The 18,817-nt window shown below is 42.5% G+C and overlaps 1 protein-coding gene and 1 long non-coding RNA gene across 3 annotated transcripts in view; both read left to right on the top strand.

Annotated features, from left to right (window-relative positions):
- The window catches only part of LOC131045353 (tyrosyl-DNA phosphodiesterase 1), a 264,425-nt gene that overhangs the window by 159,044 nt on the left and 86,564 nt on the right, over positions 1-18,817 (top strand). The window lies entirely within an intron of this gene.
- LOC131857414 (uncharacterized) lies at positions 2,206-3,858 on the top strand. The gene is made up of 3 exons (XR_009358729.1): positions 2,206-2,697; positions 2,806-3,214; positions 3,316-3,858. It is a non-coding gene; the product is annotated as an uncharacterized LOC131857414 (long non-coding RNA).

Raw genomic sequence — 18,817 nt, 5'->3', positions numbered from 1 at the left:
GAATGCAAAATTTTTCAACAAAGCTGTCTAGAATAAACAGCACATGAACCATCAATATGTTCTACTTTACCCTGAGGATCACATGTTGACTGACCAAATAGAAATGGTGAGCTATGCCCATCGAATTTTATGAACAGCTCTCTGTTGAAGCCTATATGTAGTAAGACAAACTAAGAATTTAGGACAAGCTTCTTTCTAGTTTCTCCAACGTGATCATTGATGTAGACGATGCCATGCTTGATGTCAAACTTGCAAAAGAGGAATTCAAATCATAGATCGGAAAATCGCCCAGGACTCACCAAACTTGGCGAGTCCGAGTACGATTCATGCCCCCCGAGTCTGGCGAGCTCGGACTTGGACTCGTCCGAGTCCGGGGGGTGAACTCGCCGGACTCACCGAGTTGGCGAGTTTGGCATAAACTTACCAAACTCTGCGAGTCTCGTGCCTAGGACTTGGCCGACGGCAAGGCCCAAAAAAGGCCAAAAAAAAGCATTTTAAAAATATTTTTTAACTTCTTTTTTTTATGTTATTTATCCTCCAACCCTAAAAGTGAATTTCATTTCATTCATTTGGAAAAATAGGAGGAGAAAAGTGAGTTGTGAAGAAAAACAAGGGTGCATTGAAGAAAAACCAGCAAGGAGGAAGTTCAAGATTTCTTCCATTTATCACATTGGGGCTGCATTGTGTTTGGATTTGGTGCATCAAGAGTTGGATAGGAAGAGTTTGCAGCTCATTTCAAGCTTGTTGTAAAAGGTAAGATTGTTTTTTCGAAGATTTTTTTGTTTCTTGTATGCAAAAAATTCCATTTTCTATTCATTTATTTTGAAAGTTTTACATTTTCTTCCAAAATCTTTTGTGTGTTTGTAAATTTATTATGTTTTATTGCAGCAAACTTCACTTTATTATTTGCCTCAACTTCAAGTTTCACAAAACTATCCTACAATGTCTACTTCAGCTTCTAGACCCCCCATCAGAAAGGACCCTTCTTGGAAATATCATGAGGATTTTCCAGGGCAAGGAAGGGGGCAAACAAAATGTACATTTTGCAAAACAATATTCCATGGAGGTATATATAGACTGAAATACCATATTTCTGGTGTGCGTGGACATGATGCCGAACAATGCCTAAAAACACTTCCTGAGGCCGTATGTGATTGTTATGTAATGGTTGAGGAAATTGAAAGGAAAAAGAAACAATAGGAGGATCGAGTGGCCATTGGCAGAGAGGCAACTTTAGGAAGAGGGACACAGTTAGGTTGTGTTGGAGGCCCTTCTTCCTTACCTCCATATCGTCCCACTCAGTTTGCTACTGCTGGTGCTGGTGCTTCCGCTTCTACTTCTGTAAGTGGCAGTGGCACTGCCACTTCTCATGTTCCTAGCACTAGTAGTTGTAGTGGGAGTGTTAGCATTGGACCTAGGATTCGTAAATCTGGGTTGGATACCTTCTTTGTGCCTCGCACTACTCCTGGGTCCGAATAGTCGCTTGAGGGCATGGGTTGGAATAAGGAGGTCCATGATGCCACTAAAATGGCAGTTGGCAGGTTTTAGGTCTACAACAGTGTTCCATTCTTTACAGCCAGGTGAATGTTTTATAACTTTTATGTTTGATTGTTTTAATTTTTATACTTTGATTCTTTTCGTTTTATTTTTTCTTGTACATACTACATAGTACATAGAACATACTTAACTTATCTCATTCAATTTATTTGTGCCAGGTCTCCTTATTGGCAAGAAATGGTTGATGCCCTTACCATATGCGGGGCGGTGTTCAAAGCCCCTACTGAGTGTGATTTGAGGGGACCCATTTTGTCTCAATTGGTGAATGATGTGAAGAAGGGATTAGATGAACAACGCCAGATATGGAGCACTAAAGGTTGCACCATCATGACTGATGGTTGGACGGATAGGAGAAATAGAACTCTCCTTAATTTTCTTGTTTCTTCTGCAAGTGATTGATTAATTTTAGTTTCATTTAGTCTTTAATTTTTTATTTTTTATTTAATGGTTTATTGAATGATCATTGATCTAGCTTTATTTTTTTTTTATTTCAGGGGGCGTCGTTTTTATCAAGTCCATTGATGCCTCCGCCCATTGCAAGAATGCCACCTACCTATGTGAGCAGATAGAGGAGGTGATTGATGAGGTGGGTGAGGAGAACGTGGTACAGGTGGTGATCGACAATGCAGCAAATTATGTTGCTGCGGGTAAACTTTTGATTACAAACTAATTTTGTTTGCAAATTAATTACTATTTTGTAACTCCATTAATTACAATGCAACAAATTATGTTGCTGCAGGTAGACTATTGATGGAGAGGCACCCATCTATAGTTTGGACTCCATGTGCTGCCCATTGCATTGACCTCATGTTGGAGGATATTGGAAAACTCCCGTGGGTCAAGAGATGTGTAGAAAGGGCAAGAAATGTGTGCAAATTTGTATATAATCATTCATGGGTGTTGGCTCTTATGAGACAATACACAGAGCATAAGGAGTTGGCTCGTCCAAGAATCACAAGATTTGCCACAAACTTCATCACATTGCAGTCCATGCTTCGCTATAAGTCGGCCTTGAGACGTATGATTTTTCGTGAAGAGTGGTCTTCCTCATCCTATGCTGCCACCCCTGCAGGGAAAGATATGGTAGACTAGATTTTTGGTGAGCGAGACTTTTGGGTCCCTTGTGATGAGATAGTGAAGGTAATTTTTTTATAAATTCTACAATTTAACTTTTTGTTTTATAACTTATTATATATATTCTCTTATTTGCTTATTTTTCTAAATTACACAATATTTTCAATTTTGCAGTTTGTTAAGCCCTTGGTGGTTTTGTTGCGAGTTGCGGATGGAGAAAAGCTTGCAATGGGCTACATATATGAGGGCATGGATAGGGCGAAGGAGGGCATCAAATCTGTCTATGGAGGAGATGAGAGCAAGTATGGTCCCATTTGGGAGATCATTGATAGGAGATGGAATCATCAGCTTCATAGGCCCATCCATGCAACAGCCTATTATCTGAATCCGGCATTCCATTTTGTCCCTTCTTTCAAGGCTGATGTGGTGGTCCTTAATGGGCTATACTCGATCATGGAGAAGATGGGATCTACTGGTACTACTTAGATAGAGCTTATTCGAGAGCTACAGTTGTTCTCAAATGCACAAGGGGAGACCTTCTCTCATCCTATTGCCAAAGATAGTAGGACAACTATGGTGCCAGGTAAAAATAAATTGTAAGGCTTAATTTTAGTTTTATTGTATATTGTTAAATGAGTTCATGAGTGAGACTGATTTTATTTATTTTTCTCATTTCAAACTCAGATAATTGGTGGAGCTTTTTTGGCCCAATGAAATATTCAGAAGTTGGCCATTCACATCTTGAGCCAACCATGCAGCGCATTTGGTTGTGAGCGCAATTGGAGTATGTTTGAGCACATACACTCCAAGAGGCGCAATAGATTATTTGTGGAGAAGATGAATGATCTCGTCTTTGTTCACTACAATCTCTGCCTGAGAATGAGAAAGAATGCATTAGTTGACATCTCTCCTGTCATTCTAGATGAGGTTAATCCCGAAGCAAAGTGGGCCAATGAGACAGATCCTGCCGCTGTCTTTAGTGATGATGACACTGATTGGATCGACCAGGTAGATATAGAGGCTGAGGCTGTAGCCATGGCAGAGGAGGAGTAGAGAGCACGAGCAGAGATAGGAGATTCAGAGGCAGATACTGATAGTGACACAGATGTTCCTAATGTTGCTGAGCATGGCATGGTGTCACGGGGAGCGGCTATGGCTGTCGAATCATCTAGGACCTACCTTAGACCCCTTCGCAGGGGGCCGGGGCGAGAGGGTGCACGCTCCTCTGAGCCATAGGCTTGTAGTTGTATTTACCTTTGGTATTTGTGTGGAACATTTGATGATGATCATATGATGAAATTGATTTTTAATTCCATGAGTTTTGTAATATTGTATACATTTGACTATATTTATATATCTATGTTTGTTATTTCCTTTGGCTACAATTTGCGTTGATGCTTATGTAATTGATGTATACTTGTGTATGTAATCAAATGAGCCGAGTTTGGTGATGTTATTGGGTCTTTAAGGTGTATTCAATAAAGGGTGCATGAAACAAGTTTTAAATGTTAAAAAATCTCTAAAATTCTTGTGTTTTTCACTTTCCCGAGTCCAGCCGAGTCTGAAGCCGAGTCTGATTCCGAGTCCGAGTCCGGGTTGGCCTTGCTGAGTTCGAGCCGAGTCCAAGTCCCGTTTCTATGATTCAAATAGACCATCTTTTGCTTCAACAAAGATAAAGCACTTGAGCCTAGTGGCTTCTATGTTCAATTATTCCTATATTTTTGGGAGTTGATCAATTTAATGTCCCCACATTGGAATAGAATTTAATAATAAATAATAATAATAATATTAAAATAGAAAAGAATAAAAATAAAATTAAAATTAAAATATAAACTAATATAATTAAATATAATTAAAAATTTAATTAAGTTAATGAGTGGTCAAAAGACATGGAAGGAAAAGTTGCGACTCCTTCAAACATGGGATATAAAAGGGAGAAGAGAACCTCATTTTGAGAAGGGGATAACTTGGGAATCGAAAGAGCAAATCTGATTTAAATAAGAAGTGCAGATCTGATTGTGAAAGGTTGTGTCCCTTTCAAAGGGCAGAAGTAATGAAGAGTTGCACTCTTTCAAAGGGTGCTAATGGTGAAAGGGTGTGTCTCTTGCCAAAGGGCTTCCATAATGAAGAGGTGTGACCTCTACCTCACATTGAGAGATATAAAAGAAAGGAGTCAAAAGCATCCACTGACATGATTGATCAGATTAGATCAGAACTATTATTAAGTTACAAGAATTGATAGCCTCCTAGGAGGGGACATTATAGTGGTATCAAAGCAATGATCCTGCCATCCTGCAGGGTAAAGAATCTAAAGATGAATCAATAAATCATTCTAGTCAAGGAAAAAGAATCTAACAATATGTGTATTCACATGAATGCTCCGTGTTTGCAGATATCCATGTGTATGCTTCGTGTTTTTAAGTGTATGCTCCGTGTCTTCATGCATTCAAGTTCATGTATGCTCCATATTTGATCTAGAGTATAAGGATAGAAAGAAATGTGAATTTTGTCCATCTTATGGGAAAGGGTGTGAGGTGTAATGGAGGAGGTGCCGAGGGGCTCATAAGAGGTCATAAGGACCCTAAGTCAAGGAACCTAGTTACATCCTCTATCCCACACTCACAAGATGTTGTTTGTATGTAGTATAAGAAAGTGCAAGAGGGAGAACGGTGACGAGGTTTTCCTCTAGGTAGCCCACCTCATGGTAGTTGAACGATGGGCCCATGAGGCCAAGGGGGTGTAAGACGGAATCCACTGCTCTTGGACTTAGAGGGGAAGGACATCCAAGACACCCTATTGCATCTTTCCAAATTCTATCATAATTGAATAATTGATTATTAACAAAGGGATAAGGATGGAAGTGATGAAGGGGAATGGTGATAGGATACCTCACTAGGTAGCCCACCTCATGGTAGTTTGACCGATAGTCCCATGAGGTCAAGAGGGCTCTGGCTTTAACTCCGCTCTTGGGCCTAGGGTTGTAATGTCCCCATTTTTCATATGATCACTCAGTTGCATAGTTTTGCCTATTAGCCACCTCCGCAGGCAAATTAATTGGTTAGGAGGTGATATTTTCCATCTTTGGGGGCTTATACTTAGTCATTTATTTGACTTGGATGGATAAATACATGTACTTTATAATATTTTATTATAAAGTAATCATAAAGTCACTTTTTCTTAAATTAGAAAAATAAACTTATAAAGTAACTTTATAAAAACACTTTATATTAAGTGTTTGCTTAAGTGAGCACTTGGGCCCAGCTTGCACGTCCCCCAAGAGGCATATAACATTTTAAAACTGTTTTAAGATTTCATAAAGGGCAAAGCCAAGGTTGGGCGTGGCTTTTGGAAGAAAAGAAGATTCTTTTGGAATCTTAAAAGATGCCTTGGAAGAGTTCTATTAGGGTTGGAGGCTATTATATTTTTGTTTTGGCTCTCATTTTTGGTATTCTTAGTTTATTTTCTTCATCTTCATATGTGGAGCTATTCTGCAAATTCAGATCTGCAGGTTTTGGTAAATCTCCCATTTTCTCACAGGTTGGACGTTGTTTGCCCTCTCAGGTAAACGGTTAAATGCAGAAAGTAAATGCACAGAACATAATGGAAATACATTAAATAACCAGTCTCTGTATTAATTCAACAGTCCATGTACATCAAGTGCTTATAACATTACATTTTACACAACTATCATGATGATTCTCTAAGAAGGAAAGGTAGTGCAAAATATTACAGCCGAAGGGGTGCGACACAACCGTCGCGACTCCAACTACCTACCCGTCGGCTAACTAACTGACCGCCGTAACTCATTATTACCGACGACAACATAAACATAATATGACAACATAACATAATGATTATTCCCGACAACGTCATCCCCCCCAAGAAAAGAAGTCGTCTCCGGACGACTTAATACAAAATAGAAATGACATTAAACAGAACTTATACACCTGTTGCGTCCTCGCTTAAAAACCCTTTTCTGCTACCATCCTATGCTCAAGTGCGGATTTCACCATTAGTGCTTCCTTTGACATCACAATCCTCCTGTACCTAAACCAAACTTGTCTGCAAGACATGCTTTTCAGTCTCAGCCTCCACCAACTGCTACTCAAATGATACTGTCTCGATAGCCACCGACGTTGCCCTCTTGGCATCCAACTCCTGGGTACGCTAAGCTAAGTCTCACGCTAGTACTGCCTCCAACTTGGTGGTCAACTCCTCTCGAGCACTCTCTGCATCCACCAAGGCAACCTCACGTCCAGCCGAGACATACTCCAAGTTCCTCAAAGCGTACCTATCCTGCCTGGAGGTGGCCACAACCCACTGGCACAAAGGCTAGGAGACACCTCAAATCCTCCATCACACTCCCCACAGGCTAAAAACTGAACTGAATAACTCCCTAGTGTCATACAACTGCGCGGACCTGCAATGCCTTCCCTCAAACTCTGTTTGTTCGCAACCTCCAAATCCGTCTCCCTCTACGGCTTATGGCTTCCCCGCCAATGCTTAGCTGCAGACTTCTTTCTCACAGTACGGACAACCACAACACTTCTTGTGGTGTTTTGTAGCTCAAAAATAAACTGGGGGTCTGTGGGCAACGCCCCTAGCAGGGTCGAGGGGCAGCGCCCCTCGCGGGGTCTGGGGCAGCGCTCCAGGTGCGCTCCCTGTCGCAGTACAGGGCGGGGTCGAGGGGTAGCGCCCCCGCCGCCAACACCAATTTACAACCTTCAGAACCCCACGAAAGTCCATGGCGCGCATCATTTCTGTTATATTTTATGATGTCAAAACCCTTCTTCTACACTCCAATATTTTCAGTGTCCAGGCTCCAGATGTCATCGAATCATTTTTCAATCAGGTCGTCGTCGCTTTTTTATTTTTATTTTTTTACAACCTCCCCGTACGGTCAACAATAGCACTGACACCTCCAATCGTGCGACCACCTTCCCGTGCGGTCGACATGCTCAACTGTGCACACCGTACGGTCCTCCTTCCGCACGCCCAATGCAGTTCAACTGTACAGTGACCACTAACGACGAAGCGGCTGCGTGTGTGTGCGGCTGCGTGGTGCGGGACTGTTCTGAGTTGTGCGGCGCTGCGCGGGGCTGTGCGGGCTTTGTAGTTGCGGGTGCCACCGCACGGCGGTGGTTACCACCGCCGGTGTCCACCGTACGGTGTTACCACCGCCGGTGATCCACCGCACGGTGGTCACCGTCGGTGTTACCACCGCACGGTGGTCGCCGTCGGTGTCACTGCCGGTGGTCCCACCGTACGGTGCTCCGTTCCATTTTTTTTTTTTTTTCTCATCTCCTAATTTAGTTGTCTTAGAGAGTCGTCTGCTCGGGTCCCCTGTCTCTGGAATTGCCCTTCATCCTTCTCGGTTTTCTTCGCCCGAGAGTCGCCTGCTGTGGTCCTGTGCCTCTTAAGTCGCCTGCCTGGCCTCTCGAGTCCCCTTCCATCCTCTCGGGTCCCCCTTCGGGCTCTCGGGTGTCCGTTTGGCCTCTCGGGTCCCCTGCGCGCTTCGCGTGGTAGGGTTTCAATTTGGGCCCGTTGGTGGCCAATCTATTTTCAATGGCCATCCGAAGACCTGGAACCACAAATTCTACAGGGACCACGGTCTCCTTCCCATACATAAGAAGAAGAAGAATAATAAAGATTTTGAAAGCTGCGGCCTTCCACACAAGGTTCCAATCGTTGCCGACACAATTGATCTTCAGATTATCTACGTCATTGAGGTTTGGGGCGTCTCCCTTCCAATATTCTATGTATTCTGGCAGGTACGCCTCCTCTGTTACTTGCTCTGGTTCCTCTACTTCGAGCCTATAGCTCTGGAACATTTCATAATCCTCCATTTGACAATGGAAGAGCCCGTTCAATGACCCTGTCTCATCCTCGGAACACTCTCCTAGTTTGAGAATCCCTTTGTCGTTGGGCTCCCTGCAGCCCCGTCCTTCGTCCCTCGGGTAGCCTTTCCCTTCACCCTCCGATTCCGAAGATGATGTCAGTTCCTCATCAACAACCTGGGTCCTCAGATCAATGGTGTACTTCCGCCCCCCTTTCTCCATAGAAAGGGTGTTGTTTTTCCAGTCGTGGTTCACCTTTGCTGTAACCAGCCACCCTCTGCCTAAGATGGCGTCATACCCCTTCTTCTTGAGTGGGATTACCACAAAGTCCAGTATGAAAGGTTGCGTGCCGATGGTTACCGGCTGGGCCATCAGGGTGCCGAGTGGCTTGATGCCATGCTGGTCTGCACCTACCAAGTTGAACGTGGGTGGCCATAGTGTTGGCTTCCCCAGCTTCTTCCATGTATCCTCTGGCAGTACATTCACCCCCGAACCTCCGTCCACAATGGTGTCTTTGAGGATAGCCCCGAGAATTCCCATCTCTACTACATCAGGATGCCGACCACTATTTAAGGCCAACAACATTGGGTCAGCCGAGGGGCTAACCGAAACTTCCGCCCGTGTGGCACGCAAGGGTGCCTGCGCAGTGGTTTGTATGGAATTAAAAATGGCGGTTCTTAACTGTGGCATTGTCTCTAGAAGGTCCTTTACCCTTGTAGGTACTTCCATCTGCAGTACTTGCCCAATGATGTTATTTTTCGCTTCCGTACGGGATGATGTACTCGCCACCTCATTGTCTTGTCGTTCGGCCATCATCTCACGTTCAATATTGGCCTTTGCCTCCCGTAATCTCTCCTCCGTACGGGGGTCGGGATAAGTGGCCTTTTTCGTTTGGGCGCGGGTGATTGCCAGTACTTCTTTCTCACCAGTCTTCTCAATGTTGAGAAGATTAACCCCTGCCTGTGGGCAATTTGCGTCCTCATGGTCGCCTGGCTCACACCATCATCAGAGGTGCTGAGGGGTGGCTTCTTGCGTGCAATCATGGGCGAAGTGCCCCCACTGATTACAGGCCCTACATTGGATAATTGGCCAACCCTTGGCGTCATATTGGATACGGCTTCCATTATTGTTATTGTTGCTATTCCTTCCGCCACCGCGTCTGTTGTCCCGGTAACCTGCAGATGATGCCGTTGTGTTGGTTTGCGAAGTTCCGACGGCCGGTTGCTCTTGCGTGAAGAGAACTTGTTGGCTCCTGGTTTTCATATTGTAGGGACATTCCTTTGTCAAATGCCCCGCAATCTGACAAATGTCGCAGAAAGCCTTCTTGGGGCAAGACCCCTTGGTGTGTCCGTCACTCCTACAGTCGGTACACCACACGTCGTTTTCTTCAGTCTTACTTGTACTCCCCTTCATGGCTTTGAATTCTTTCAACATTCGTTCCATGTCCTTTTGGAGAGCGTGCACCTTTTTACTCGATTCGCCACCGCTAGTGCTTTCCCCGTTAGAATCTTCATCATCGTCAGATGAATATTTATTACTTTTCTTCTTCCTTGATGTTTTGTATTCGCTCTCTAGGTCCATCGCCCTATTATAGGCATCGTCATATGACGTCGGGGGTACAATTTTCATTTTATTCCATAGGGAGGATTTCAATCCTTCAACGAACCATCGTTTTTTCAAGCCCTCAGCTGGTTGGCTTTCCATTTTACCCAACAATTCCTTCAGTCTCTTGCTGTATGCCTGTACTGTCTCCTTGGTACCTTGTTTGATACTGTATATCTCTATTACAATTTCGTTGTCATCACGGAGCAACCGAAACTCTTCCGTGAATTCCTTCTATAGGTTGGCCCACGTGGCCACTTTTTGCTTATCTACATCGGAGTACCAATCTATGGCAACTCCACGTAACGTGGCTGGGAACTGCTGTACCCAGTCATTCTGGTCTGTCACTCCGTTGGCAGACCAAATGGTTTCACATGTACGGCAGTGCCGTAAGGGGTCTTCCTTGCCGTCCCCTGTGAACTTTGGTAATTTTTGTTTACTCGCCATCCCGGGTCGTCTTTCCGGGGGCGGTTGTGCCTGTGTCTGTGACCCTGCGCTACTTCCTCCGGTGGCGTCGGTGGTGTGTCCTGCGTGGGCGATTGGAGGTACGGTGTTTTGCCTATCGTGTGTGGCACCTACACCCGTATGGTTGCCCTCCCCTTTGCTCCCACCCACGCCCACTCCTGGTTCCCGTTGGTGATCTTCGCTCCGTGGTGTAAGGGATAAGTTTCTAAACTGATCCCGAGTCTCTTCGACTAGATCTCTCCTTAACCTTGTTTCTGCCAAAAACTCTTCGTGGCTCCGCGCCCTACGGTGTTCTGGCGACGCGTAGAAACTTTCCTCGGCTTCTGCACCCTCCGTAACACCTCTGTGGTTCCCTTTGGGCCACCCTTCGACAGGTCATCCTTTGGCAAGTTGCCTCAGCCTCCGTCTCCATTCTACTTGCTGCTCCAGAATCAAGGCTCTCTGCGCGGCCTCCCACTCGTCCGTTTCTGCTTTCTTATTTCTGTCTTTATTTAATATATTTGGTATAAATCACCTCCGTACATAGCGAGCACACACCATGTACACAATTCTTTTATTTTTTTTATTTTTCCCTTTTGACCACAATTTATATCAACATTGTGTCGGGATTATTACAGGGCTCAATTTCCCCTTCGCCTCTTGTTCTGTGTGTGCGTCTTCGGTCTCTAGGTTCATCTCACCGACGGGTAGGCCCATCGCGTCCGTGCGCCATCCGCGTCTTCCGTTCCCGAGTACGTCTAGGCAATGGCGCCAAATGTTTGCCCTCTCGGGTAAACGGTTAAATGCAGAAAGTAAATGCACAGAACATAATGGAAATACATTAAATAACCAGTCTCTGTATTAATTCAACAGTCCATGTACATCAAGTGCTTATAACATTACATTTTACACGACTATCATGATGATTCTTTAAGAAGGAAAGGTAGTGCAATATATAACAGCCGAAGGGGTGCGACACAACCGTCGCGACTCCAACTACCTACCCGTCGGCTAACTAACTGACCGCCGTAACTCATTATTACTGACGACAACATAAACATAATATGACAACATAACATAATGATTATTCCCGGCAACAGACGTAGCCCCTACTTGATTTGGTACTATTTTCAGTAATTTAGGTCATTGGAGGACCAAATTGAGTGATTTATCAGTTGAGGCAGCAAGGAAAGGGTCTAGACAGCAAGTATTGATCAGATTGGAAGGTTTTACAGCAAGTTTTCCTCTCCTAAATGCCAGCCGTACCATTCTAGGGCCAGCCGTACCTTCCCTACTTGCCTGGAATCCATAAAAAATAAATTGAAGGGTTTTACTTGGGATTTTTTGTACAAATCTCATTGTCAGCAGTAGGAATAAAGATTGAAATCATTCTTTCAAGCTTATGATGTCACTGGAGAGAGATAGGAGCAAATCAATGTGGAAAATTGCCCATTTACAGTGAGTCTCTTGGGGGTTTGAAGGAAACAACCATAGTTTGGTCAATTTATGTTAGATTTGTTTTTGGTAATTATTTACTAGAGGAAATAAACTCATTGGAGCAGTCAGGACTCATTGATAGCTCCTGTAGCAGCACCTAGACTCATTTAATCTAATAAAGCAGCCCTCCGGGCAAGGCGTTGGACCCCTGGTAGGCCAATTTTGGCTTGTCATTGGTGAATTCCACTGTTTATTGGCTTTTAATAATTGCTATTACAAAGTCATTCAATCTGAAATTTAATTTCAGTCATTAGCTTATGTTTATTATTGTCTTTCAATTGCATTACTTAAATTCCCAAGCATACATACTTTGCAAAAACACAAAAAAAGTGAAAAACCACAAAACAAACAAACAAAACCGATTTCCTTTTCGCTGGTCAAAGAATACAAAAATCAGAAAAGTAAGTCAGTTCACTAGATTCCTTAGTCAGCATCTTTCAGGGGTAGAGGGTCTCTTGGACACATCATCGTTCCTCTTACTCCCACTTTTTTTATATGATTGAGCTCCTATAAGGAGTTGGACAAGACTGGTTAAGTTAATGTTCCTAACTAAGCATAAAGAATCTATGCTTAATTATCTCTCTTAGAAAGTTAGAAGTTTTATATTATTTATACATAACCTATTGCAGGATCTCAATGAGGTACGTATCGTATTTTATTGTTTCAATGGTTTCCTAACCTATTGCAGGATCTCAACCAGGTACGCATCTTGTTCCATTTGTAGTTTTACATAAAATGGTGATTTGGTGTTTTGTTTTTGGTTTTTGCTTTGATTGACTCTGTGGCCCAATGGATAAGGAGGAAGGCACTTAGAGATTTGGTTTCTATTCTTTCACAAAAAGTGAAATGAATTCCCCAGTTAGAGCCAATTGTTGTCCGTATTTTTGTATTCACAAAAATAGACAACCCCTTTAAAATTTTTGTTAAAAAATGAAATTTTTTACTTTAAGGAACGCTTCCCGAGGCTTAAATTTGCTTCGCCCTTTGATTGGGTTAATCCTCAATCCATCCTTGATCCACGTTTCAAATTTCATCGCGTTTCGAGTTAGTTTGCTATGTTTTTAATTCAATTTCGGGTTTTTTCTTACGAGTTGCAGGTGAGAAATTTTCCTTTGATTGCAAGTTTTATTTTTCTCTTGTTTTAGTGTTGGAGGGAAATTTTAAAACAATTACAAGTGCACTTTATTTAAAACTTGTCACTTGTAACTTACTTTTTATTTCCCCCTTGCTTTTTATGTCTTTTAAGTCATTGTGGGAACTTTTTGGACAAATTACATGTGAATTTAAAATTATAAGTTTAAAAAAGAACTTGTAATTTCTTTTAAAAGTTCCCACTTAACTGATTTTTAGATGTAATAGGGATTTTATTTCCCTATTACATGTTTTATGTCCTTTAAGTTGTTTTATTTCAAACTTGTAAAAGGGATTTTATTTCCCTATTACAAGTGTTTTGGTTTAAGTCATTTAAAACTTGTAAAGGGGATTTTATTTCCCTATTACAAGTTATTATGACATTTGTTCTTGTTTTTTCCTCTCACAAACCCGAATTTGCCTTAGGAGTTGAAAAGTGAAACAATTAAAACTTGTAAAACAGTTTTTAAAACCCAATTACATGTCTTTTGCAAGCATTTTAAACTTGTTCCTTCTCTCCAAGAACCCGACCTGAGTTTTTCCCCAAGAAGTTCAAGTTTGAATCCATTTCTTTTGCTTTGAATCCGGATTTGATGATGCCAAGTGTTAAGGTAAAGAGGCGTGGGAGTTCTTGCTTCCATTTTCGTTGGTTTTCTTGCCACGTTTTTGCCCTTTCTTAGGCGTTTTGAACCAGCAAGTCGTGGCCATTCTTGCCATGTTTTTGGCACCCTATCAATCTGTTTTCTACAACATTAATGGAGCCGTTTTTGGTTTCCTTGCTTCCATACGTGGTTTGCTGGGCGTATTTGTTGAACAAGGAGTACCATTGAGAGGGGGGCGAATCAGTGGTTCCTAAACCCCTTTCTCTGTTAAGCCAACTTCAGAATACCGGTTGTTATCTTGAGTACTAAACAATCAAACCAGTAAAGCAAATGAGGAGACCAAAGAAGACAATCACACAAATGCAACCCACAACACCAGATGTACGAGGAAAACCCAATATGGAAAAAACCTCGGTGAGAAATGTTGCTGGAGACTACTGCTCCAATCCAGCCTCACAAGTGAAACACTGAATTACAAAGATTTAGGGCACCAACCCAAGGAGCACCAACCCCTTCACCAAGCTCCAATTTGGTGATGTATATTGAAATACAATTTTGATACAGTTATAGTTTCTTGTTGCAAATGAGTTCTACAACTCTTGATCAAATATGTTACTGCCGGTTGACAGTCTTCTCTTCTTTACTGGATCTCACACTATCGGTTATGAGATCACTCTCTCTGATTCTTGGCCTCTCTTCTTTCTCTCTCTCACAGTCTCACAACTCACTGTGTCACACTTTGATGCTGCCTTGCTCTACCACACCTCACCAGTTTGCTCAACTGTTGGACTTGCTATAGTTATACCGGTACTCAGTCACTGCCGGTTAAACCCTCTCACCGGTTTGCTTGTTGACTCACTCTGCAACTTACTTATAATAAATTCTAAGGGAGATGATTCTTCTCTGCACTCAAGCTCTCTTCACACTTCTTCTCCTCGAGCATCCATCTTTTCTGTTTCGAGCTTATGTATTTATAATCATGGATTTCCGCCAAGAATGCATTCAAACACTGCCGTGTTAGGTTTTCCTTTTCCAGCTCAATCCGAATCCCCTTTGATTCGACCTGCTTTTCAGGGATATGATATTTATGACAACGATTAATCAACAACCGAACTTCGCATTCCAATTGTGCGTTTTCTAAATCTAGAGGTCTACACCACGCTTTTCTGTTTTTCTCTGTCACTCGCCATTAATGGTTTTGTTGTTACCTTCACCTAATAGGTATGCGGATCAAATCTTCTTGCAAGATCAGTGCGATTGCTTTTCTAGCTTGCCTTCCTCGAGCTGCAATCTTCTGGCATCCTCCGTGACTTGCGGGTTCCTCATAAAAGCTGACCTACCTACAGATTTGTTACATCGATGCACACTCCACCGACCTATGCAATACCTCCACCTAGCATCCAGCTGTCATGCTTGTCGACATCCACCTTTGCTTTTCTTCCTATGTCGGTTTGACATACTTGGTCGACCAAGGTTGACTATCGGTTTAGTCTATCTTATCGGTATGAGCATCAAACATCCTTTCTGTTTTGTTCACCGGTTGTTGTGCCTTCATAACACACAAACAACCTTCATCCCGGTTTATGCCTTACTGGTAAGCCTTCTTTATCGGTAGATGACCCAAGTCATGTGTACCGGTAACCTTCCTTCTGTCTGTTCACTCTCATGTGTATTACCATCATATCGGTCACCACTTCTTACTTACTGGTGACCTTGCGAAATCGGTTGACATCAATGACAACTTAATGCCAAATGCCAACAATCTCCCCCTTTGGCATTGATGTCAACTTATCGCAAGACACTTCATACCGGTACATTTCTCCCCCTTTGACACAATGACAAAGGGTACTGTACACTCCCCCTTTGATCCATACCGAGCTTCCCCTGAACCATATAAATCCTTCCTTGCTCAACTGCATAAGGTAGATGACACAACTCCCAATTTGTGTCGGAGGTACTCAAAGGTGCTTATCGGTAATGGTTTGGTGAAAATGTCTGCTACTTGTTCTTCGGTAGGGACATACTCCATCCTTACCTCCTGTCCTTCAACCTTCTCTTTGAGAAAATGATACTTGATAGCAATGTGCTTTGTTCTAGAATGCATCACCAGATTCTTTGCTATGTTGATTGCACTTGAATTATCACACCGGATGAGAATAGGATCAATGATGTCCACCTGTATGTCTTTGAGGGTCTGCTGCATCCAAAGCACCTGAGAGCAACATCAATGTATTCTGCTTCAGCAGTTGATAGAGAGACTGAGTCCTGCTTCTTGCTATGCCATGAGACCAACCGGTCACCTAGGAAGAATGCACCACCACTTGTGCTCTTCCAGTCATCAATGCAACCTGCCCAATCAGCATCAGTATATGCTTCCAAGATGAATTCCGCTTGATTAGGGTACCACAATCCATAATTGAGTGTTCCTTGTAGGTACTGTTGTGCGAATCGCACACCCATCCCCATCTTGGATAGGGACCCCCCAGTTTGTGCCTTTTTGTCCTATCTTGAAATTTGGTTAAGTCTGGAATGTCCTGATCCTGAAATTTGGCTAACTCTGAAAACTGAGGAAACCTCCAAAAACTAGAATTTGCAATATAACTCCTGGAGGTCTGAAACCACTCTCAAACATCCTGAAAGTATATATGGAATATAACTTAAAGTATTTCTTATACTTAAATGTTATATTCCATATGCTCAATTTCGGACCCAGAAGCCAAAAGTTGAAAAGTGAAAAGACCCTCAAAGTCCGAAAAACACTTCAAATGTCCATTTTCGGACCCTGGGGCGAAATGTTTAAAAAACACGATTTTGCAAAAAATGCTATAAGCCCCGAAATCACTTAAGTTTTCCTTTTCGGACCCTGGGGAGTAAAAGGAAGAAACGCGAAGTATTTAAAAAGGGATGCACTTGGTCCGAAAATCGTAAAAGTGCCCCCCACCTCTGAAAATCACTAACTGATTATGTTTTCGGACCCTTTGGACCAAAGTGAAAAAACGCGAAATGTTTCCAAAGGCGTTAAAATTCCGAAAAGCACTTAGAGCTTGTTTTCGGACCCTAGCTCCAAAATGAAAGATAAAAGGAAATCGCGAAAGTCCCCCCCCCCCAGCTTCGAAGTTTGTTATAAATTTGCCAAAACGCGTTTAGCTCCGAAAGTATTCCCAGTTCGCCAAATGCTTGAAAGCTCAAAATCACGAAAGTGTTCCCAAATTCGAACCTTGGGATAAAAAGGTTAAAACGTGAAATTCCAAATATGTTGAAGGGTTCGAAGTTTTTTTATTTGCAGAAGTGTTTAATGATCCGAAAATTACCCTTCAGCTGGAACAAAAACCCCAAGCGCTCCGAAATTCGCCAGAAGGTTAAAACGCCTTCAAACCTCCGAAATTTGCAAACGCGTTTAGCTCCGCAATTTATAAAAACGCTTTATGATCTAAAGTTTTTTTTAAAATTCCAGAACGCCAGGAGGTCCGAAAATGATAAAGTTGCAAAATTCAAACAATCCGAAATTTCCCAAAAGGGTGCTTTAGGTCCGAAAATGCTTAAAGTTTGTACAAAACCCCAAGAGCTCCGAATTTCATCCAAAACATCAATTTCGGATCATGGGGCCGAAATTTAATATTTGGAAGAGTTGCAAAAATCCCCAAATGGTCCGAAATTTCACTTAAAACGCCAATTTCGGACCTTGGGGGGCTAAATTGGAGAATATGACGAAATTTCAAAAACGTCTAAGTTCTCCGAAATTTACCAGAAAAGCATGAGAGTTAGAGTTTTAAAATCTGCAGAAGTTCTCCAAACCTCCAGAATCGCGCCATAAACCCATTTAAAACGCCCAAGACTCCGAAGGTAAAATCATGCAGAAGTAAACAACCCAAGGATCGGATTTCACATTCGAAGAGAAAGGAGAAGCATTTTCAAGATACATCTCGCAAAGAGCTTCTCAAGCCAGACGTCGTAATTAAATATTTGTTAAATTAATTAATTAATTTAATTAAGTAAAACTGGTTGATTGATCGCAGGACGTCATTGGAGAACCAAGAGAAAAAAACCTAAAACGCAAATCAGGGAAGGATCGCAATCCAAAGCCAGGCGCTGAAGACTGGAAAAAGAAAAGATGCAAGAGCGCAAGAGCAACCAAACATTGGGAACCATGCCGCTGAACAAAGATGAAGTCCACCACTGGGACCAAAGACCAAAGAACACTCTGAATGCTGCAAGTTTATGCGTTATCAAGAAAGCACACAGCTGGATTTAAATCCAGAAATTCAGTTTTAAAGCTGAAATTGCTTTATTGTAAACTGCCTATGGGTCCCGTGCAAGATATTTTTGTGGATAACTATTCCCAACCACCAAGAAGATTGGATAGACTTGAATTAAAGCCAAATAGTGGCAGGTAGTTGAGATAGTTGCTGGTTGGATAACTGAGAATTAATTAGGCATGGGTCAAAGCTGCCAGCTTCTGGAAGGCAGATCAGGACCCTTGGATGTAGTCCATCCTGGCCTCTGATTCAAAATTGTAATATCTATAAAAGGCAGAGGCCTTTCTTTTGTAAAGGGTTAGAGATTGTTAGATAGTGAGATGGTTAGATAGTTAGATTTTAGAGTTAGAATAGGTTAGATCTTAGCAGTAGCATAGAGATGCTGCAGAAATTGTTGTAATGGCAGCTGAAGCAAATATATGAACATTGATTTGGTGTTTATTGTCTTGTTTTCATCCTGTTTGCATGGTTTCTTTCAGCATTTTAGATAGATCTTTCTATTTTGGGTGTGCAGGTATTTGATAGATTCGGGCTCATACCACTGAGGATATGCTGATTGTGTATCCTTTTGTGTGGTTAACCTAAGCCTTCGATTGTGCTTAGTTCAATTGCAGGTGTCCGTCTGAGCTGCACCAGAATTGGGTGCTTAGCCATGCATCTCCAGTCTGAAAATCTTCCAAGTCCCTTTGAAGATTGCACCGTTCCTGCAAGGTTGTGAGCTATTCTGGCCAAGCAGGAATTGGTTATGTGGAATCCGTCTACCCGCATACCCGTGTTGTTAGTTTTAGATCTCCTAAACCTTTCCTTTTGCTCTTTA

Source organism: Cryptomeria japonica, chromosome 8 (assembly GCF_030272615.1).
Source record: "Cryptomeria japonica chromosome 8, Sugi_1.0, whole genome shotgun sequence".
Classification (NCBI taxonomy): Eukaryota; Viridiplantae; Streptophyta; class Pinopsida; order Cupressales; family Cupressaceae; genus Cryptomeria; species Cryptomeria japonica.
This window is presented reverse-complemented; position numbering and strand designations above follow the sequence as displayed.